Raw genomic sequence first — 24,530 nt, forward strand, 5'->3', positions numbered from 1 at the left:
TTGCTTGATGCAGAACATAACTAAACCGATTGGCCATGTAAACCAAGATGGAAGACACAGCCATGTCAGATGAATGGGAGCCATCGCGAGGCCTTAACACTGTAGGGAGAAAAATTCAGTCTTGCTCAGACAGCAAAAAGAGACAAAGTCCAGACAACTCATCAGTTGCCAAGCTCATCATGGAAAGGCAGGTTTGAGCCAACATTGGAAAAATACAGACAATAAGCAAATCCCAGGTGAGAGACATGACTCTATCTAAATAAACAAAGAAACAAATGTTGCAGAAATGTCAGATTCTCAACAGCTTACACGCGACACAGAGGAGAAAACAGCCTGAACCAGTGTCCAGAGGCCATGGGAGGTAACAACATCCATAGTAAAACCAGATTAAATCCTCATAAATTACTGAGCAAGATAATCCAAAATGCGGTCCCTTATTGGGACAGGCAGTGCCCTGGGCCCATCTCAACACCCCCTATTGTGTTCATGTGCTGGTAAGCTTCCAAGGCACCAAAGCTGAGAAAGCCCACATCGGTCAATCCCTACCCACCTTTAACGCTCACTGAAAATTTGTTGCAACAGCCACTCACAACATACTAGCATGACATAATTTCACTAGCAACATTTTGGAGGTGGTCACAGGTAGAGCCACCAGATAGATTGTAGCCAATGGAAGCACTAACCCTATATATGTATATATTTTAATATGTAGCCTACTTCACTAACCAATCCCATCCCACCTTAAGTTTGTGAAACATATAATTTGTTTATGACATCACATCTTACTACAATTCCATGGCAAGCCTGTAACCATTTGATAGCATTGGAAATCCTGCGATGTCCAGTATGATCCCTGTTTTCTGAGATCTCATTAATAAAGCAGTGGTTTTGTCCCATTCCTGGACTTCTCTGTTTCTTGGGTGTGGGGATTTCCCCTGACCCAGACCTCTTGCTTTATGATGGGGGCTTTCTAACCCCTCCAATTCAAGTGGCAGCAGAGAATGGTTTGCCAACACCCCCGTGACATACCGTTTTTTCTGCATTCCTACTCGCTGTGCTCAGCAAACCAGAAAGTAGAGTGGCAGATTGTGGGAGTGATGGTGTCTGAGTGCTTCGGCGGTTACACAGAGTTTAAGTATGGGTCCAGCAATCTGACATACACGTGGGGAGGGAACTCAATGTAAAATAAATAAATAAACTGGGTGTGGAGGAAGAGTTATGATTATTTTGTCTGTCTTTTATGTCATTTACAAGAGTATCCCGGTTTCCCAATGTTAGCTGAGGTTATGGATGAAGAAAGTATCCCTGTTTTCTAGGCATTAGCTTAGCTTACGATTAAAGAGAATTACCCCTGTCTCCAGGCATTAGCTTAGGTTACAGAAGGTGGCACCTTGTTGAATTTTTCAGAAAAAATAAAAAGAATTTAAAAAAGAGGATATCCCTATGCTATGGTATGGAAGAAGGGCCACACCCATGAGAGGGCACTTTGAGAGCTGAATCCCATGAGAGTAACAGTCAGATGACGGCCGTCGGATGTTTTTGTTCGTGTCTTTTCTGTGCATTGTGAGGGTCTAAGAGTGCACTCAATTGTTTTGCATGCATAGTGCTTGGTAACGTCACAAGGAGGTTGTGAATAGGATATAGCACATTGATGGAAGGTTGTTGGCCCACAGTGGGCCGTGGAGCTGGTGGTGAAGGAAAGTGGGAAAATACGCTATTTTGTAGAGAGGCAAAGCATTGTTTAAGTTTGGAAAATGAAAAGATTGTGGCACTTGGTGGTTTGAAGTGGCCTTTAGGGAGGGAGGTCAGAGTGGGCGGTTTGTGGTATGCACCCATGATGATGTTTTATGTTTATTTTTTATGTTGGGATGGTGTTGCACCAAGGTATGCAGAGAGTGTGTAATTAGGTATGCAGAGAGCATGTTATGTGGTTGTGGAGTTTGGTTAGAATACAGAGTTTGAAAGCGAGTGGGGAGGTGTATTGTTTAATGTGGCGTATGGCTAATGTTGTTTAAGTTAAGTGTGTACCATCTGTGCTTTAGCTTTGTCATTTGTCTACTCTATGTTAGTGTTGTGTTACATTATTTGTGCCCTGAAGGCAAAATGATTGCTGCTGACGAGAACCCCCAACCCCCTGTGTGGGAGAAGCAAGCCTTTGTGAATGACTGGCAGGAAGCCACATCTCTGGAGACAGCAGGCTGTGTTCGCAGGGGAGGCAGTAGAGCAGGCACAGACTGGAGACAGCTCAGTGGGCAATTGTGCATGTGACTTGGTTTGTCAACATGTGTCTTGGAGTAGCATAAGATAAAATTAAGTACCAAAAGGACATGGTATTGAGCATTTTGGAGGGTAGCTGAAATGTGATATATGGGGCCAACCCCCTGAGAACTCACATTTTTGAGTAGCAAAGGTATTGGAGAAGCAACACAAACAGAAATTTGTATATAGGAATTTTGTCAATGTCGATTTTGATCACATAACAATGACAGTAATGTATGCATGCATTAGGGAAAGGAGTATGAGATGCAAGCTCTGTATTGACTAATGTTGAAATGCAATGCAATGTAAAGAAGATGTATTTTCTTTTTGGCTGGCAATCCTTGGTTGTGAACTCACATGTGAAAGTAAGATAGCAAGTTTGGAACGGCGGTTTGGGGAAGAAAGAAAAATATAAATGGCAGTGGCACAGAGAAAGGGGGTCTTTAAAAAAGTGGTAGTTTTGGACTTTTGACAAGATAGGGAATGGCTGGCATAAAGTGTAGCATGCTTTTAAAATGTGATTTTTGGGAGCAGAAGAGAAGACGGCTATGAAGTAGGTTAATTAAATAGGATGAATCCCTTTTAGTGGTGTGATGTGAGGCACAGAAAGTGAGCATGTGTGAAAAATAGATGGAAAGCATGACATTTGGATGGGAATATATAGGAATGAGTAAGGCTAGATATGATATATATATGTGTGTATGTATATGACTAGTGCAGATTGTTGGTTAAGACAGGTTTATAGGATTTGCAATTCTTATCTGTATCAGGGTGAAACAAAATATTGTATATGGTAAGCAAAGTGGTTTTTTAACTGGAGAGAGTATTAGAATGGTTTTAATGACAGGTTTTGAAAAATGTATTGTGAATACATGGCTTTAAATGGGCCGGGGCCCAGCCCCTACAGTGCCTAAATCCTGCCCCAGAGCCAAGACTCATTGAGCTGACTATCCGTTTAAAAGTTTTAATGAAATGTATTAATATTAATGTGGTTCTTGACAGTGGAGGTTTCTTTTGGGGACCATTGGATTGACAACATTAGTAAAAGGAATTTGAGATTGAGTGATTTCATGGAAGCGCCATGAAATGTATTAGGTGATTTTGTCACTCAGTGTATTAAGGTGGTGACATTAGGGCATCTTTGTTTGTTTGTTTGTTTATTATTTGTAATGCGCCGAAATACCCTAGGGTAACAAGGCGCAGCAGATACAAGAATTTGCTAAACTTAGTTACAGACAGTAAAATATGTACATGTATGAACACATTAATAATAACAGTTAGCAGGAAATATATACATATGTACAATTAACAGTTGTGTATCCAGTGTGACCAAGTGAAAGGTGGGAGTCACGGGGACCTAGGCGATGGCTGTCTTCAGCCAAGACATCAGCTTAGAGAGGAAGTTTTGGTAGGGTAGGTCCATTCTAAGAGTGGGTGGTAGGGAATTCCAAAGTTTGGCCGCTTTCACTGGGAAGCTATTACCACCTATAGTTGATCGTTTGTAAGAAGGGACGGAGAGGCAGTCTCTGTACGCTGTCCTTTTCGGTCTCAAGGATGTTAGTCTGTGAAATCTGTTGATCAGATAAGTGGGGGCCGCTTTGTTAAGGGACTTATGGGTAAGTAAGGCAGTTTTTAAGGAGATTTTGTCTATGATGGGAGTCCAGTTGTGTTGCTGGCTATGTACTGTAATGTGGACTCTTCTTGAGATGCCTAAGGCTGCTCTGAGTGCGTTGTTCTGGAGGGTTTGTAGCTTGCTAGTAACGGTCTTGGGAGACCCAAGATAAAGGGCGTTACAGTAGTCTAAGCAGGAGAGTATGAGGGCTCTGGCCAGGGTCAGGCAGCTAGTATCGGATAGAAAAGGTTTGGCTGTCCGGATCAATTTACACGTATAAGCCGTAGAAGAGGCTAGTGTGTTCACCTGTCTGCTAAAGGTGAAATTGGAGTCCAGGTAGAAGCCCAGTGTTTTGACTTTGTGTCCCACTCTGATGGTATTACCGTCGATTATGAATGATGAGTAGGCTGGGCTCAATTTCTTTAGGCTGGCTGTGGTGCCCAGTGTGATGAGTTCCGTTTTATCATCATTCAGGCATAGACTGTGAGTGGTCATCAATGCCTGAATGATGATGTAAACCCTATTCTCCAAGTCCAAATCCTTTCCATAATTCCAGAAAGCGGAAGGAGGATCTGGGTATCATCTGCATAATTAGTGTATGTGATACCGAGATGATCCAGATCATCGAAAAGGGGCTTGGTAAATATGTTATACAGTGTAGGGGAAACACAGGAACCCTGAGGCACACCACAGGTGATGGGTATGGGGTCTGGCGAGTCTCTAGGCGAAAAGACCCTCATGGTTCTGCCAGCAAGGAAGGATCTGATCCATATAATGGCCTCGGGGGAGAAATGGGCAGCCGTGTGAAGGTGAGTGCAGAGGACCGAGTGGTCGACCAAGTCGAATGCTGCGGAAAGGTCGAGGAGGAGGAGTAAAGCTGCTTGGCCATTGTCTTTGAGCAGATCGATCTGTGTTTTAAGGTCGATGAGAGCTGTCTCAGTCCCATGTTGGGGTCGGAAGCCTGATTGTCTGGCTCCTAGCAAGTGGTGTTCCTCCAGGTGCTTCTGTATTTGAACATAGGCGACCTTGTCCAGAATTTTCAGAAGGAATGGTACCGTTGTAATAGGTCTGTAATTAGTAGGTGTGGCTGGGTCAAGAGTAGGTTTTTTTAGTAGGGGGAGTACCCAGGATTGTTTTAGATTAGTTGGGATGGAGCCGGTGGAGAAGGAAGCATTGATTAGCTTTGTGATAAATGGGGAGAGGTCACGGGCAGCATCCTTTATGAGCTGTGCTGGACATAAGTCTCCCTGGCAGTTAGAAGGCTTTAATGACAAGATGATTTTTTCCACTTCGAGTATGGTCACTTTGGTAAAGTTAAATTGTGAATATTCACTTGTGGTCCGCTTCTCAGGTGGCTTGAACAGGGCAGGATTGTTCAAGGAAGCTTTTTTACAGGATATTTTATTTTGTAGCGTAGTGATTTTGTTGGCTAGGGCATTTTGGATGTCAGTGCACCAGTAGTTTTTGTCTTTTATGCAGGTGTCTAGTGGTGCTATGGGGGTTTATACTTCTTTTAGAATCGAGAATAATTCCTTTGTGTTTGAACTGGCTTGGGAGATGCGAGAGTCAAAGGAGGTACGTTTTGCTAAGAGGATTTCTTTTTTGTACAGGGCCGCTAGTTTGGTAAATTTGATTTTATTGGCTGCTGATGGGTCTCTTTTCCAGATAGTTTCACAGTTTCTTTTTTGTTGTCTTAGGTTTTTAAGGAAAGGTGTGTACCAGTTGTTAAGGTGAGTTTTGGACTTACTTGGCTTGAGTTTGAGAGGGGCTATTAAGTCCAAGGAGGTGGACATGATTTTATTATATTCCTCGACCAAGGTCTCAGGGTCCAAGTTGTCAGGGAAGTGTGGGGAGTAGGTTGGGGATGAGTCTCTCCACTGTAATACTCTTTTTGTTTCTCGTAAGAGTGGGTGGTGCCCTGCTCGGTAATATGGGTGGAGGTCTAGTAGTGGACAGCACAAACGATACTAGGTGGTGGTCAGTCCAGGCTAGGGGTGAGATGTCAGTGATGTTAGCTAGGCAATTGTAGTCAGCTACCCAGTCAAGCATTCTGCCCTTGTCATGGGTAGGTTTTAGGCTTCTTTGAGTAAATCCTAATTCGGTGAGGGTGTTCAGCGTGGTGATGGCGGCTTGGTCTTCAGGGTCATTAAAGCCCATGTTGAAGTCTCCGAGGGTGAGCACCTGTGTGGCGTTTTTTAGGTTAGTGGATAGGATGGTGTTGAGATCCTCATCGAAGGTGCCTAAAGGGCCTGGAGGGCGATAGATAACATGGACGTTGAGGGTTTGGGTATTTGTAATGGGGATTTTGGCTGAGAGTAGTTCGCAGGATGGGACATTGATGGGGGTAGCTAATCTTATTGGAAGGCTACATTTATGAATGATGGCAACACCGCCTCCTCTGGAATTGGGTCGGTCTTGTCTCAGGATGGTGTAGTTCTCTGGGATTGCTAGCATAAGCATAGGTCCTGCTGCCGGGTGGAGCCAAGGCTCTGTGATGGCAAGGAGGTCCGGGTCTTCATTAATAAGTAGGTCTGCAATTTCAGTTGCGTGAGCTACTAATGATCTGGCGTTAATTAGAGCTCCTTTGATTTGTGGGCTCACTAGAGGTGCGGTAGGGGCCAACAGTTTCTGAGGGGGTTTAGTGCTTTTCTGGATGGTAGGAGTAGTTGGGTATTTAGTAGGATGGCTCAGAGATATTTTGGGTCTGAGGTTGTCAAGGCTAGTGAGAGTGGATCTGGATCTCTTATTAGTAGACATGGAGCGGGCGAGTGGCTCATGAATTTTGGCTAGTCTAGCTCTGAGTCTTGTATTCCTGTCTACAATGGGGCACGGGAGGCTAATCATAGGCACTAGAGGTGCCTCAGTTGTTATTGGCGATAAATTGTTTGAGGAGTTGGAATTAGGTAAGGTCATGTACATGGTAGTTGGATGTTGAGGTGGCATGTTGGATAGTATAATGGTAATTAAGAGGAATAGGGGACCGGCAAGGTAATTGCTGAGCAGGGGAGGCATGCTAGTTAGTGGCAGGAGTGCGAGATGCATATGCAACCGCAGGCGGGTACACCTAGATGCTAGGTTTACCCTAGGGCTGAAGATGCATGGACCAGGCTCAGCTAGATGCAGATTATGACAGCAGCAGTAATCAGTAGGTGCAAGCTAGTATGGGCAATATCTTGTCAGTTCAGTATAGTCTATGGCAACCATAGGGCACAATGCAAATCAGGGTGGTCTGTAGCGACCGTAGAGCACAGCACAAATCAGTGTGGTCAATAGCGACCATGGGGCACAATGTAAATTATAAGGCACAATGCAGACTAATGCGGTCTATAGCGGCCAAGAAGCACAGCACAAATCAGAGTGGTCAATAGCGACCATGGGGCACAATGCAAATCAATGCGGTCTATAGCGACCGAGAGGCACAACACAGATCAGTGTGGTCAATAGCGACCATGGGGCACAAGTAAATTATAGGGCACAATGCAGATCAATGCGGACTATAGCGACCGTGAAGCACAGTATAAATCAGAGTGGTCAATAGCGACCATGGGGCACAATGCAAATCATTGCTGTCTATAGCAACCAAGAGGCACAGCACAGGTCGGTGTGGTCAATAGCGATCATGGGGCACCGTGTAAATTATGGGGCACAATGCGGATCAATGCGACATAGGGCACAATGCAGATCAATGCGGACTAAAGCGACCTAAATGCGGTCTAAAGCGACTAAGCAAAGCGGTCTATAGGGACCAAGAGGCACAGCACAGGTCAGGGTGGTCAATAGCGACCGTGAGCACAGCACAGATCAGAGTGGTCAATAGCAGCCATGGTGAACAATGCAAATCATGGGGCATAATGCAGATCAATGCGGTCTAAAGCGGTCTAAAGCGACTAATGTAAAGCAAAGCGGTCTATAGCGACCAAGAGGCACAACACTGGGCAGTGTGGTCGATGGCGATCATATGGCATAATGCATATCAGTAAAGTCTATTACCCTGAGGTACAAAGCAAGGTGCAGTGAAGCAGCTTCTGGTATATAGCGTTCAAAGGGTTCCGAGTGATTCTGAGTTAAAGTCGACGTTAGTGGCACTTTCAGTAAACAGTGCTGGGCAGGTAGCAGGTCGTTGCAAGGTTCGAGGGGGCTTTGCAGTCTGAGGGAGGACTCACCTCGTATGTTCTGAGAGCCGAAGGATTTTGGGCAGCGTGCAGGCACCCAGCACCTGTTGCGCTCTGTCAGCTCAGTCAGCGTAGAGGCCTTCTTTCAAGGCCTTACTTCATAGGCCGGCTGAATAGCCTGCCGGCTATTGGATGTGAGCAAAGAGGAGGACAATAGCCAATCCGGGCTACTGGAGGCCAGGCACACGGCCGGACTGGGTCAGGCGAGAAGTAGGGTCGGGGCGGTGGCCATCTTGGGGCAGGTTGCCTCGAGGGATTTATGGTGCTTCAAGCGTGGAAAATGCAAAAAAGCACACGATCTGTAGCTAGGTGCTGCCTGATAATGCACCATTAGCAGAGATTGGTAGAATGCATGAAAGGCACCGCATAACGCGCACGGGAGACGTGGGTTCCAGCAAAGGCGTCGACTTCAGTGCAGCTTACCTCCGTTGCACCGGAGCAAGTGGGAGGTGTGTACTGCTGCTTTAATTGGTAAAAAAGAACGATGGAGTTTTATTTAGGATTGTATGGGGTACAGACCTCGTCTGGTTTGGTGATTGCTTTACAATTTGATATGTTTATGTGGGTTAACATTGTATGTAGTCATTTCCTCAAGCTAGGGTTCATTCCCTTTCATCACACACACACACACACATTAGATTGTCCAAATTAGACTACTCATTCAATCACCCGTACCACTTCTCAGTCCTTAAAACCCACAATAGATTTGCTGTTGGGGATTTGGGACTGTGCCAGACACTTCTCAAGCCTTACTTTTAAGCATTGCATTGCATTAGGGCAAATTAGAGCACCCCCCTGATTTTCCTTTATCTCATTTCACCATTGCGAGTACCTTCATCTGCAATAAGCGGGACAGTTTTAAGGGCACACTATAGTGTGCATAGGGCAGTCATGCTTATAGGGAGGGTGAAACACTTTGATTAATTAAGGCAAACCACTTTTGGAGTCAAGGTGCATTGCGGGACAATAATTTGGAAAACCCAGCATTTTCCTCACACACACACACAGTGGCACAGTAATGATTTCAAGGGTCCCTGGATTGCCAACACATTAGCTAAAAAAATAGGGCCACACAGTGTGGGGTGTAATCAAAGGCCCCAAAACAATGGAACCGAAGGGCCCACTGAAGAAATTGATTTGCCAGCATTTATAACAAAACCTTCACACTGAAAACAGACCTAACAGGGCAGACTGTGGGGTTTCCGCAAGTAACACAAGCAAGGGCCATGTGAGGCCTCCCTTTCATTGCAAAAGGAAAAGCTGAATTTTAAATCATAAGTGGCAGAAGAAATTCAAATAGTGCCTTTTCACATGAAAAACAGGAATTTCAAACATTGACACCAAAATGGCTTTGCGTGTGTGTTTGCAGTTTAAAGCAAGCCATGAAAAAAATCTTTCCCTGCTAACATAAAGATATCAGGGAAAAGACACAGTGGCCCTCATTACGACCCTGGCGGAAAGTGACTGACCTGACCGCCATAGCGTAAATAGCGTTTCCGCCATTGCACGACGGAGCAAAGTGCGGCTCATTCCGACCCATCGGGCACAAGCACCACGCCATGGCGGAAGTGCAAAGTCCGCGATGGCGGAAATGACCCCAAAACGGCCCACACCGCCGCCGTACGGCGCCCTACGTGCAATACCGCCACCCATCTTAGCGGACACCGCAGTGAGCGCCAACCGGAAAGTACGGTGACCGGATATATACGGAAACGGAAGTAAAAGCATGGTCCCGGAACGGGAAACATCACGCCGTACACCTATAAAACCACAAATTCCACACAACCATTAAAAATACTACCCTGAGACACATCCCAACCCGTCATCCACCCTAGTGAAACCAAGAAAAATGGGAAAAGTAGCGAAGAAAGTGTGCGACCGCAAGCGGCAGGTCCACTTCTCCCGTGAGGAACTCACCGTGCTCACAGAGACCCTCCAGGAGAATGCTGCCGTCGTCTTCTCCACGCAAATGACCAGGAAGGCACTTGCGAACAAGAAGGCCATATGGGCCCTGGTGGCACAGCGGGTAAGTGCGGTGGGGACCGCACCCCGCAACCCACAGCAATGCAGAAAGCGATGGGACGACCTGCGGATACGCGTCCGGAGCATACTTTCTGCCAACCGCAACATTGCCACAGCTACCGGGGGAGGATCGGAATCACCCATCAAGTTGACCCCCTGGGAAGAAATCTGTGCCTCCACCATTGGAATGGAGAGTATAGAGGGAGTCGGAGGGATGGAGAAAGGAGTGCAGACATCCGAAGAATCAGGTAGGTGGGCCAAATAAAACAATGCCAAAACCACAATGTCCAATCATGTGAAGTACCACGTGTCCACATAGTGCAACAGTAACACATGTCCAGGAGAACGTCCACATACATAGGCCTGATAGCACACTTTAAAACTCACATCAAATACATAAATAATTAAAAATCCTAAAAACACCCTCTACACGTGCAGCAGGCACACCCTAACTGCAGGCTGCAAAACAACTGCACCCTCACTCCACACACAAATGAAACCACCTCCAAGGCCCCGACCCAAATCACCCTCAGGTACCACCCAAATGCATGTGATACATTGCCATTCCAATTTCCACAGACCCATTAATAACGCTCGCCCTCCTTTACCCCACCACAGGGTCCGATTCAAACGACGAGCTCCAGGACACCCCTACCAGCACACCTGCAAAGAGGGCCAAGACCAACGGCCAAAGACCCTCCACCTCAGCTGCACGCATCAAGACACGGAAGCAGCACAAATCAAGTGGCAGCACAGAGGAGGGAACTCCAACAGGCACCCCAGCAGCCAGCATGCCCACAACAGCACCACCACAGGTCCCCCCAATGGATGCCACAGTAGGCACTGCTTCTGGTGGCAGCAGCACCATAGGTGACACTGCATTAATGGCAGCATGCTCCGACACAGAAAACGGGGATGTCGAAGTTAGATCCATCCATGACCTGTCTCAATCCCCCTGTCTGTTCCATCCCGTACACCATGAGGATACCACGCAGGGGCACCCACAAGACGACGACTGGCCATCCCCCACAAGCCCTGTGGCAAGGCAACATGAGGTGATCAGCCACTCTGTGACACCACCGCAAATGGCCATGGCCCAGCAGAGGCAACAGTCCCTCGACCAGGTAATCGTGCAACAGCAGCAACTGGCCACGCTCCTCAAGGACCATGCCGATGAATGTGGGGGCACTAAGGCAGACATAGAAACATCAACTGAGACACTTAGGGCAGAAATGGAGAGAAGTACAGAGACACTAAGGGCACAAATGGAGAGTAGCACCGAGAGCCTGAGAGTAGAAATGGAGAGAAGCACCGAGAGCCTGAGAGTACAAATGGAGAGAAGCACCGAGAGCCTGAGGGGGGAACTGCATGCGACGTCCAAAGACGTATGTGCCGAACTTGCCGCAGTGCGCCGTGTGCTCACTGAGCTCTCACAAACCCTTAGGGACATGCATGGACGTGAGCAGGCAGAGACATCATCCGTTGCAAGTTCCGTCCAGGGCAGCCCCCAACGTAGATCTGGGAGGAACCTGCGCTCCACAGGCAGGGGTGCCCCTGATACCCGGAGAGGGGGCTTGCAATAGCGACTGCCCACTGACAATGAGCATCTTTGGACACTGGTGTTCGGGGGGGAGGTAGGAGGGTGGAGGGGGTGTGTTGGGCTCACTTGGGTGGCGGGTCGATAGGGTGTTTAACATGATATCACATATGCCATAAACAATGCACGATCATCCAATGAGATGTGTGGACATTGATCTTTGTGTACGAGGCCATTATAGGCGTACAGTCCATATTGTGCATGTTCCAGACACACACAGTGCCACGAGTCCCGTGTCCATGTATCAGCCACCAGGCGTGAGTGCTAGAAGCATGCATCTATGAGATGCTGACGAATGTCACGGCCCTCCTGTGCCTCGCAGACTCCTTGAGGTGCTGCCACATCCCCACCCTCATCATGACCATCTTCAGGTGCTTGCTGTTCTGCGTCAGGGGGCATGGGCACATTTCTACGTACGCACATGTTGTGGAGCATGACACATGCCATGACCATCTTTGCAACCTTCACATGGCGGTACAGGAGTGCCCCGCCAGACCTGCTGAGGCAGCGGAAACGAGTCTTCAGTAGGCCGAATGCCTGTTCTATGACTACACGGGTACGTGAGTGGGCATGGTTGTAGTCCTCCTCATGCTGGTCCCGTGGGTTCCGGACTGGTGTGAGGAGCCATCTCTTCAGTGGATACCCGGCATCACCTGTATGTGGACAATGAAGGAATTTTGAGGAATGCCATTGCTACGTACGCACCCCCCCCCCTTCCTGCCAGGTCATTGCCGCATCACATACCCCACATCATCATGCTTGAAATGAGACTCACCGAGTAGCCAGGATCTGTTCCCTGCGTGTCGCTCCATGTAGCGTGGTATTGTAGAGTTCCTCAAGACCATAGAATCATGGGTTGATCCAGGGAATCGGGCACAACAATGTGTAATGATCCTGTTGGAGTCACACACCATTTGTACATTCAGAGAATGAAATTGTTTTCGGTTGCGGTACTGGGCCTCCATGGCATGTGGGACGACCAATTCCACATGGGTGCAGTCGATGGCACCAATGCAACCCGGTATGCCGGCAAGTGCTTGGAATCCCACTTTTGTGTTGGTAATTTCCTGCTCCGAGCGTGGTAGGGAGATGTAGTCGTCTGCGTGCTGCAGGAGGGCATCGAGCACTTGCAATAGTGTCCGTGAGAACAGTGGCTGTGATATGCCATGCAACTGTCCGACTGTGTGCTGGAAGGTGCCTGTGGCCAGGAAGTGGAGTACAGACACCACCTTCAGTAGGGGTGGGATGGCGGTTGGGCTATCTATCATGCTGACAAGGTCAGCCTGTGTCATGTCCACAATGGCGGTTATGGTGTCCCGGTCCAAACGGTAGAGGGTGTGGATCTGCTCATCAGTGAGGTTGAACGGATGTGCTCGGAGGCGTGGGATTGCGGGCTGCCTGCGTGGTGGTAGTGGCTGTGCTGGCGGCCCTTGCTGGCCCTGCCTTGCCCTCCTCCTCCTCCTGCGTCTCCTCTGTGCGGCCGGTTGTAGTTGGTGTTCGTCTTCTTCTTGAAGTTGGAGTACTTGCAGTGCTATCAGGTCCCCCAGGGCCAACATAGCTAGTCCTGCAGGTAGCATTTCGGAGTGGGTGTGGTTGTGGGAGGAGGCTGGGTGTGCAATTTATGTGTTTTCAGGCTGTATGGCCTCCACCTGTGGTGATTCATTCCACCTGTGCAAGCTGCTCTCCCCTTTGGGCGAGCACGTCCCGCACACAACGCTGCAATTCGACGAATGGCATCTTGCTATTGCAATCATGTATTTGTACCCGATGGCAGTGTAACATTGGTTGATATGTACATTCTGCTATGGTCCCATTGTTTCACATACTATCTTTGCAGTCGCGAACAGACTTGTGAAGGGTCAGTGGAACGTAGTACTCGAGTAACGGTGGACCCTCATGCAACACTGTACCGAGGTTCACCGACGGGCGTGGCGTCCCATTTGTGAGTGAAGGCAGTTGCCATTTTCACACACAGCCGCACTAGATGGATTAATTTGTGATTTCAAGCGGCCACAGATGCCTTTTCGACGTGATGTTGCAAATGAGGAATTCGAAGGTCGGCGCTTTTGGTTTTCAGCTAGCGGCGAGGAGATGCCCACAGGTCTGAGTGCAAATATAACGTTCTATTGTTCAATGTCCTTGGGACAGGGGCCATGGCGAGGATGCAATGATTGATATGAATAGTTTGGGATGCGCAATAGCGAAGTGGGCGATAAGGCCGGACGTTCCCAAATACATGTTACTGCACAACACTGGAATTACGGGCTGGGGCACAGTGGATTTTGCAGGCTGCATAACGCACAGACTCAATGGAAATTTCACATGTTATGTGAGTATGGAAACAGGCGATTTCATTACGGGATGAGGGAATGATGTATGGATGCATGGACGGATGATTTGATACAGAGTTTGCCATGTACAGGGCTTCTTGGAATCTATCCGCCTCCCCTGCGCTATGTGATGCAGGGCTGCCATAGTGGGACCATCGTCTATCTGGCCTTGTTGAGCCCTCCCTGTCTCGGCGCGCCTTCAGACACTTGTGTGTATGCACGTTACCAATCCCATCTGATGGATTCTGTTTTAACAGACGCATGCACAGGTACACTCGTTTGTGATAGTGTTTTCACCTCGATATAGATAGTTAGGATTCGCAAGTGGTTTTTGGGTGGTGATGATCCTTTGGAGTGGGCTAGCATGCATATGGCTGTGGATTTGGTGTGATCATTGAAGTGAGTAATTCAAATGTAGTTCTGATGGCCATACTATTCTTTTTCATTTCATTTGGGTGACAGGTATCTCCTCCCCTTTTGCCACTGCCATCTGTATGCCACTCCTGCAGATGGCTTTTACTCCCGACACCTGCTGCTTCGTGTTAATCAGTGGAGCAGCATTACGATCTTATGGGACGATCGCCAATGGGCCACATGCCCTTACGCAGTACTAGTGGCTAGGAGCAACATTTCGGCCTTTCAGCTGGACTAGTGCCTCCCTATTGGGACGGCCCTGCGGTTCTAGGCGCTTCCATGTTGCCTTTTCGTACGAGAATGTAGCCCCTGTGTACCATGAAGGAACAGGGCGTCACACAAGAAGAAGCTGGTCATTTATTGCGGATGTAGCCCCCAATGGTGAAATGTATTTTGGAGTTCATGGCCTAATGGCTGTATGGGCTTGGTGAATTTGTTGTGCATTAAATTTCTATTCTGATATGAACCGTGTAGCGTTCTTCTTTGCAAGTGATGTGGCATATTCCTATTTGGGGAGCGATGTATTGTGTGGAGATCTGCATTGGGTTCCAGCTTCGGAGTATAGTTGCGTGGTACTGTGCTGGGCGCGTTTGCCTACGAAGCCCAGTGAGGTCAGGGATAAGGGCTGCCAATATGACTGTTTTGATGATGACATGCTCAGGGGCGGGGGATTGGCTTTTGTGTAACAGATGCCGGTCAGCCAGTTGGATTGGTGGAATGATGTGATTATCGGAATATGGCTGGTCACAGGTGCCTGTGTTTGCGTGCGTTTCTTGGTGGGAGACTGAGGTCATGTCCATTTGTATAGCTTCTGTATTCGTGCCATCTGTGCCCTGCAGCTCCCATTGGCCCCTCTTGAGATTCATTTGTTCGTTGGCAGGCATGGATGACTAGTACATTTCACTGGTTGCATTGTGTGACTTCATTGCACCTACGGGGAGTTGTACAATGTGGCCAGGGAGCGGTGTACAGGCACTCAGTAGGGCCGTTTACGGTTGGTTCGCGATGCCGTACTTCTCACCATGGCGGAATGGTACTTTCCGCCGTGCTTGATGGCGTTAGGTGCATGTCCGCTAGGGTCAGAATTCGCGTACCGTTGCGCCATGGTGGTAATTACGGTTTGGCATGGCGCGCGCGCGCGTACTTGGTGCAGTTAGCGTTGGCGGTCACTACGGTGTCGCTAATGGCATCGTACTTTGCGGTGACGGGTCATAATCGCACCGAGCGCTATTCGATGGCGGTATTGCATTTCCGCCATCGTTTTTCGATTTCCGCCAGGGTCGTAATGAGGCCCAGTGTGTGTTGACAAAATGTAATCTATGTTATGCTTCATATGCAAAATACTGGCAAACATTTTAAAATAAAAGCCCACTTTGTTTCCCTGAAAAGTTCCCTTAGGCCCGAGGCAAACTATGTCGGTGTCTTTCTGCAGTGGAAATCCAGAGAAAACTGAAACAAAAATGTCCTCCAAGTGCAGATTGAAAAAGCACATCACATTGCTGGCTGAGAAATAAATGCAGCATTTTCATTGAAACTGCCAGCCATCAGAATGTGGTGCAGTGTGACAATTCAGACCCACTTTTCAGCAGAAAAATGAACAGCAGACGAATAAAAGTGTATTTTATTGATGATTGAAAGAAACAGCCCTGTACTTTCAATGCAAAAGCAAAGTGAACCCTGATCAGTAAAACACACCGTATGACAAAGAATCAAGGCTTAAGTTAGAAAATGCAATATGAGAGTTCCTTTCAGCCAAGGACAAATGGTGGTTTTCTTGGCAAAATTCACAAAAAGGACTCCCCCACTGAAAGCCTGGCTTGCATCCCCACTGTTTATAACTGCAATAAAATGTGCCCTGCCCAAAGGGTGTTGAAAACCAAGTTTCCCTAGACCTGCTGTCTCTGAAGGCCGTTCTGTGCAGGCCAAATGTTGTAGCTGCTGCATGACTGGAATGTAGGGGGGGTGTATGAAATCAGGGGATGTACTCAAGGATGAACTCTGAGTTCAAACAACAAATAGGCTAATCAAAATAATTTAAAAAACTCTGTTCACAGGCTGGCTAAGAGAAGACAATTCCCTGGAGGAAGGGAAGCTCATAATTGTACATATGAAGATTCCCTTTGTTGAAATGGATGATTACCATTGTTGCATTTTCCCAGAAATCACAATTTGCCTGCTAATTTCCAGGAGATTTTGTTGAAATAAAACTCCATTTGCGACATAGGGAATTGTAATGACCAGCTAAAAGGTGTTCCTGTCAGCTCTTAACATGTTCCAAATTTGAGAGTTGGCGAACTGGTGGCAGGTAAAATTAGGAATATGGGGAGTAAATTGCATGTTCCTAATGATTATGTTTTTTGTAAAAACGGCAGAAAATTGCTAAACAGCCATGCAACATGGTGCAGACCTGACTGTTGTTTTATTAAATTCCCCATAATTATATTAATTGGAAAATATATATATTATGGCAGTTACTAGTAAGTTCTGAATTGTTTGACAGATAACTAGATTTTTGCCAAAAGTTGACATGAGCACAAAGGGGGTTTTCAAATGGAAGTTGCCATATGTCTGCTCCAGATTCCTAAACCAATCCCTGGAGAGAGGCTGCGCTTGGGGGTAGAGAGAAGGGTAACTGTCCAATCCTGGCTGTGAGAATTCCTGCAGGGCATCACCCAGTATTGAAATCATTATGGTGTCATCACTGGTATGTAAAGTGAATGCATTATGAGGGAAGGACAGAGCTGCTGAAATTTACCATCTGACAGCCACAAGGAAACACCAAAAGGAGATTTTCCTGAAATTGCATTTTGGTGGCGTGGTCAATTGCTAAGAAGGACTAAAAGCTGACTGGGTTCTGGGGTGAAGAGCTAGGGAGCATCCTTGAGTGTGGAGTGACCAGACCCAAGCCCTGTCTTCCCAGAGGTTCCTGCAATGCAGCTGGCTTTCCTGAACTTTAAACAGAGGTTTTAAATGTAAGTAGAATTGTGCCATTTGAAACCAAAAGGTGGGGAAATCTGCTTCCCTTAAATTCTTTCCCTTTATTGTGGGTGTGGAAGGGGGCAAAATGGTGCAGATACTTAGCCCATTTAACTAAAAATAGTAATTTAATGAATTCACCTTGGCAGAACACCACAGGGTGAATTTTGTTAAACTTAGAAAATTAACAAAGCTCATTCCCGGTGTGCGCTAAAAACTATACACTGTCATTTAATTGGGCACTCCTATTGGTCCAGCTTCCCAAACACAGGCATTTAAGTGGAGGGGGGACTGAAATCCAATATTCTCAAATCATCCCAAATGTTTCTGTCCGGCTTCCCCAACACATGCCTTCAAGTGGAAAGGGGCCTGAAATCCCAAATTCTCAAATCATCCCAATTTTTACTGTCCAACTTCCCCAACACAGACCTTTCAGTGAGGGGGGTCCGAAAACAAACTGCTAAATCAGCCTGTGTTTATTTTAAACCCAACGTGTCGGTGAAATCATAATTGCCATTTGTATTTGTACCAATCTATAAACCAAACTGCTAGCCTTTTCAGTGAGCAAGAAAATCCGAATTGCGCATCACTATGGATGTAAATTGTTTGTGTTCATTGACCAGTTTGATTATTTCTTGAAGGGAAATCTGTATAAAGTAAAGTATTGTGATGTGTATTATTCCCAACCAACTTGTGTGATTTATTTGTGTAACAAGAAGTTTAATTGTGAGTCACAAAGAAGTTGGCATGTGTTGTTTTAGTGTGATCACTATTACCTATCTTCCAAATAAATACAAGTATATTTCCTATACGCCGGCCTGGTTCTTTGCTCACTGTGAGCACAGGGAGGGAGATTTGTGTGACTCTATGTGAGTCTTCAGTAAAGTGTGAGAAACCCAAAGGTGTCTCCCTGTATATACCTCAAGGATCTGTCATCCAGGTGGCCAGGACATGGCCATCGCTATTGGATCCAGTTCCTGGGGGTGGACCAGTGAGGGAGGATCACCAGGAAAGGGGGTCCTCGGGGAGTGGGAGTGGGACACTGATGGGTGAGGCACAGTATTCCCCTTCCTTCAACAACTATTCCCCATCCTCTCACCTAGGACATTCCAAAACACTACGCCCCCTTTCTTAATGCTAAAACCTTTGCACAACACAAAGGACAATGGTCTCACACCAAAGCTGTTTACCTGACATGTCCCAATACAAGGGTCAGGCAAGGTAAGGCAATTGATCAGCATCACATACATCTGACAGCCCTTTGCTTTCCCCACAGGACTCAAAGGTGGAGCAAGCGAGTGCAGTATGAGCAAGGCGAGTACAGCAAACAGCACAATGAGACTGCTACCACGCGGCAGTTCAAGAGAAGGAGAAAGGTGACAGGAATCGAGAGGGTGGTGAGGAGAGAAGTGACCTTGGCCTTTTCATCCCAGACCTGCGGAACCATCGTGGAAGGGAGCCTAAGACTGCAAACAATAGCACAAGTGTCCTGCAGCAGATGTCAGCAAGTAAGGCTCCTGTGCCGGTGGTACTGGACTTGACTCCAGAGAAGCCAAAAGCCAGACGGTGTGACAAAGCCAGTGAGTCGAGGGGAGAACCGATAAGGACTGGGCTGTGATGAGTGAGAATCACAAAGTAGCAAGTTTTGAACCAAAGCTGGTGAACTTTGAAAGAACTGTTGAAAGGGTGAAGGGGCGAGCAGCTGCAGAGGCAAAACCGTACCCAATGGGTGCTAACGCGAGAGACTCTGGTCAAGCCCAATATGAGAGAAACTACAGATACCAGAAGACCATATGAGGGCCAGTGAAATAGGTCAAAGTGGTTATACAGAGGGTAAGCAAAATCCCAGTACAATCGAAAGATTTTGATCTACAAAATCTGTGAAAGAAAGGGAAGTGAATCCCAACGATGTTGAACAATTGGGAATGTGAAATAAAGAAGGGTCCGAGCACGACTGAGGGAGATAAAGGGGTAAAGGCATCACCCATGCAAAAGACATTGAGAAATTGAGGAAGGAGGAATCCTGCAAAAGGCAAGAGGGGTCCGAGCCCGACCGAGGGAGATCCAGGGGTGAAGCCATCACCCAAGAATATAAAGTGAAGAGGGGTCTGAGCTCGACCGAGGGAGATCCAGGGGTGATGTTATTACCCAAAGTTGATTGATAAAGGAACTATGATATTATTTAGAATACAATACGTGAAGGGTCAGCACCCAGAAGTGGTGGACCAAGGGTTGAGACCATCACCCTACGTGAACTGTGGATTACAATTAGGATGGTCAGCGCCCAAAAGAGGGGGAGTCAGGGGTGAAGTCATCACCTTATGTGAAACTATGATAAACAATTGAGAAGGGTCAGAGCCCAGAAGAGGGGGAAGCAGGGGTCAAACCATCACCCTACGTGAAACTGTGATAAACAATTGAGAAGGCTGAACACCCAGAAGAGTGGGAACCAGGGTGACCCCGTCACCCAGTGAAATTTGGAAACAAACATTCATTTTTGTTATTTAAACATATCAGGCCCCAAAGGCAAGAGACTTTCTAAGGAGATGAGACTTGACCATCGACGGTCCTGAGAATTGCCATTCGAACTGTCATCTCATGCTGAGGGAAGCCAGAGACTGTACTGTGCTCCAAGCTCCCATCTTACCCTTTGTCCAAAACGTAGGGAATGAAGACCCAAGCTACTGCATCCTGACATATTATTTATGAGAACTTCTTTCTTTTCTTGAGAACTATCCCACAACCCTTTTTGTATTCATTTTGAAGTTCGGCAATAGGTTTCTTAGTACAGGCCCTTTTGTTTTGACACAACACCACTGGGACTGTCTTATTGTTTATTTGATGGTCAACGCTTGCTCTCATCTTTGATTTAGGTTTAGATTAGGCTTTTTCCACCCTGCACACAGCATTCATTGTTCAATAAACACCATTGAACTGTGATCACTTGTGTATGTCTTACTTGTTGTCACCATGTGTTCATCACATATGGTGTCAGAGGTGGAATACGATTCGACTAACAAAAATTGAAAACCCATGCTAATAGTTGTGGTGCCACCAGAAGGGGAAAATAGGACAGTCGATTTCCTAGAATCTGACTGCTAGTCCACGTTGAAAGAGGTGTTATCCTCTCAGTTAAATATTCCATCTGGCCAACAGGATCTATTCTTCAAGACTCAAGTCTTACTAGATACCCTTACTCTCTCTCATAACCTACAACCTTGGGACCGGTTAATTCTCAAAGTTAGACCGGTTTTCTCTTTTATTAGACATAGTGCCTTGAAACCCCCTCCATCTGAACTCTATCTTTTTCAGGGTAATCAGTTTTCATCAGTGGTGGGGCCCTCTGGGTTACAAAATAATTAATCCCGGTCCACTCCTTCTGCAGACTCAGAATCAGGGGACTCTGAAGATTTTGAGACCTTGTCTGAAGAAATCGAGAGTTGTTTCTTCTCTGATTTCAACACATCAGGGGAAACCATTAGACCTTTGTACCAAATGGTAGATCTAACAAATAACATTGCCCAACTAGCGGCCCAGCAGATATAGGCCTAAAACAGACTCCAAGAGAATTTAACCAAACTAATTGAGTTACAGGTAAGACCTTCCCTACCCCAGGGCGTACTTCAACCCTATCTTGAAAAAGAAGATTTGGGAATGTTTTTTCTAATCTCTGGGTCCTCTGCTAAAAGGGGAACTCCAAACTTCCTACTAATTACTCAACCTTGCACAAGGAGCCTCCTTCCAAGGTAGGCTTATTGAACAGAGTAGGGCAAACCTGCAATTTTAATCGGCAGAAATTACAAGCCATCAGGTTAAACCCGGGAGAAACCCCTTTACAAATGGATGAACACATTAAAAACACTGTAGCCCTATGGACTAGTAATAAGACTCTAGCTGAACTGATAGAGAGGATCAGCCTACAACAATTTATCAAATCCTTACACCCTTTTTTGCAAAAAGCCATCCCTCAATTAAATCAGCCTACTCTGGCCATGGCCATTGAAAAAGCGCAAAACCACTCAGACGCAGCTAAACATTTTCACCTAGCCCATCGGTGGAAGAATCAAAGAGATCATAAACCCATCCATCGACCTCAACCCCAAGGAATAGACAAACCAGGAGGACCAAACAAAAACAAGCAAGGGGTACAGAAGAAAGAATAGAAATCAGGAAAATGGACCTGAAGCCAAAAGAGGAATTTAGAAGGGAAGAAGTAAGAGGAACCAAACCATCCCCTCTGGTCTGTTTTTCCTGTAGAGAGATTTGACATCTAGCTAGACACTGTCCCCATGGAGATAGGCTGATTGAAGGGAGAAGTGTGGGAGGAAGCCGAGGAAGAGTTACAAACCTTTATTATCTGTTTATGTCAAACCCTGCCGAGTTTATATATAAAAAGGCTTGGGTAAATGGCAAACAGGTACAGACCGTAATCAACTCCGGTAGTAAACAAAACTCCTATATGGGCCAATTTATTTACCACAAAAGACCTAGATCATGCAGCCTTGGTCCGAGTGACTTGTGTACATGGAGACAACGAGGTATACCCACAAATTCCAGTGAGCATTGAAATCAGGGGTGACTCCTGTGAAATACCACCAACCATCATTCCAGGGCTCCCTGAAGAGGTTATCGTGGGTGAGATTTTTCCATCTTCTCTACACTCTTACAAGACCCTCCCAGAGATCTTGGCAAGAAACCTGCATATTCCCAAACATGCCTGTATGTGACTTGGAAAATCTAGAACCTGCAGAATCCAAAATAATCCCTGACACCCAGTGTATAGGTTATTGTAAAGAGAGTGATACAAACACTAATCCCTTTATCTATGAAACCCAATCCGTGGAATATGCGAGAGTACATGGACAACTCTCATCCTTGTTCTCTGCCTGGTCCAAACCATAGAAGACCTGACCAAAGAATAGGCATATCCACCTCGCATGAGGGAAAGAATATTTTAGAAACCTGAAAGTGTCTCCCTGTCTAAACCTCGGGGATCTGTCAAACAGGTGGCCAGGACAGGGCCATCGCTATTGGATCCAGTTCCTGGGGGTGGACTGTGGGAGCCATCTTGTCAATCACTGCTAGGAGGGTTTGGTTATAAAGTTCTACCATGGTGGTCGGGTCATTGCTGGAGGGTGTGTGGTTTGTTAGAGGTTGCAACAGTGGGAGTAAAATGTCTGCAGTGATGTTATGGGTGTTTCTTGAGAGGGCAGATGGTGCCTGTTGAGGTGTGTCATTCCTTTGGGTGTATTTCAAAATCGTAAAGGTGATGACATTGTGGTCTGACCAAGGGCAAGGGGCGTTCGATATAATGTTGATGTTTGTATTTGTATTTGTATTTTGTTTATTTGCAGAGCGCACAAAGCCCTGAGGCATCTTGGCACAGTTAGTGTTAGCCAGCCAGTCTAACGTGTGATCTTTCTCATGTGTCGGGTTATCCCTTGTGAGTCTTCTGCCAGCAGGACCCTGTAATCCATGGATGTCCCCATCTGTAGGCCTGGAAACCAGCCAACTCTGATACTGTGTTCTGTACACGCATACAATAGAAAACATCGCCTTCAATCGCAGCAACCATCTTCTCCTGCAAAATGCCTCTGAAGAGAAAAACAACACAATGTCAGGGCAGGCAACACATCCATGCACCCAATTACACAGCAACATATGCCCCCCTGAGTGACATGCAACAAATACAAACAACAACTCACCCCCATGTGTCCCTGCACCCATGCAGCCAGATCTGCCGACCTCACACTAATGAAATATTTACACCCCACACAGTGATACATTTTCCACCCACAACACCTAGACTGCCTGCCCTCCAGAGTGCCATGCAATGAAGGACCAGGCAACACTTACCCCTTCTCATGGTGATGGGACATTTTGAACACTCTCATCCGTCCACAGTCAAAATGACACTGAGCGGACTCCCAAAAAGAGACCACTGAGAGGTTGGATAACCAGGATCACTTTGCAAGTACTCCCAATGCCACAATAGGGCATCCCCTGATTAACGTGGCAGTGGGACAGTGCAGTAAACACTGGCAGGGGAGCTGATGATGTAAAGTTCCAGGCGATGTGATGCAAAAATATCACCAAATGCATAGAAAACATAATCCGGCAGAAAGCAGCTGTTCACAGAGGCAGCAGTCATACTGGAAGGCAGGGCACCGAGGCGACCGGCATGAACGAGACAAGCAGACATGCGAAAGGAATGAGAAACAGAGGCCAAGGACACTGCCACACAAAAGGGAGTAGACAACAGAAAAGTGGAAGTGAAGGCAGACTTCACATGGACTGGATAGAACAGGGACCAATGTTCCTAGTACTGAAGGGAGCGTTGAGATACACAGAGCAGCTGTGAACATGCTGGAAGTAATCTGCTGGTGTACCATGCATGGTACATGTTTACCCTGGCAAACAACAACACCTGGCAAACAGTGTGTGCATGGTGTCTGCTGTGAACATGGCATCCCCCAAATGGCCAGCAATACTGTGCTGTGTGTGGAATTGCCTTGGGACAGCAGTCCCAGAAGGGGAAGAACGACCAAGACTGTACTGCCTGCGTGGGTATACATGACTAATAAAACTCATTGAACAGCATGCCATGCGGCAGGCAAGACACATGTGAAAACTGTAAGGAAACACTCCCCATCACTCCCATCATCATGTGTACCAGCACACATAGAGCCGGAAATTGCCACCCTCATAACAACTCACCAACACAGGCCCTACAGTGACATCCTCCTTCACAACTATCACCCTGCAACCAGTGCCACCCCGATTGTCATGGGAAAACAGCATGCATAGACACACCAGCCTACCATAACCATGTGTCACATGGACTCATGAAGCTGGACCAGCGCACCTCAATACAAGTAAAAGAAAAACAACTCCACACAGTGCCCCACTCCCTGCCACCAACAACAACACAAGTGCCACCCGGGGTGCCCTTCACTTACCTACACAGGGTACCCACCTGGCTCGCATCCACTGCATCCCACCTGAAAAAAACATTAGGAACTCACAAAGACATGCATTGCATCTACATAAAGAAACTAGACTGCCATGACAACTCCTGCATGGAACAAGGAAATAGCCATGGACCACACAGTGTCGAAGGATTACTGAGTGCAAGAGGGAGACAAAGT

This window comes from Ambystoma mexicanum, chromosome 9, assembly GCF_040938575.1.
Source record: "Ambystoma mexicanum isolate Mex_15411 chromosome 9, UKY_AmexF1_1, whole genome shotgun sequence".
NCBI classification, from domain to species: Eukaryota; Metazoa; Chordata; class Amphibia; order Caudata; family Ambystomatidae; genus Ambystoma; species Ambystoma mexicanum.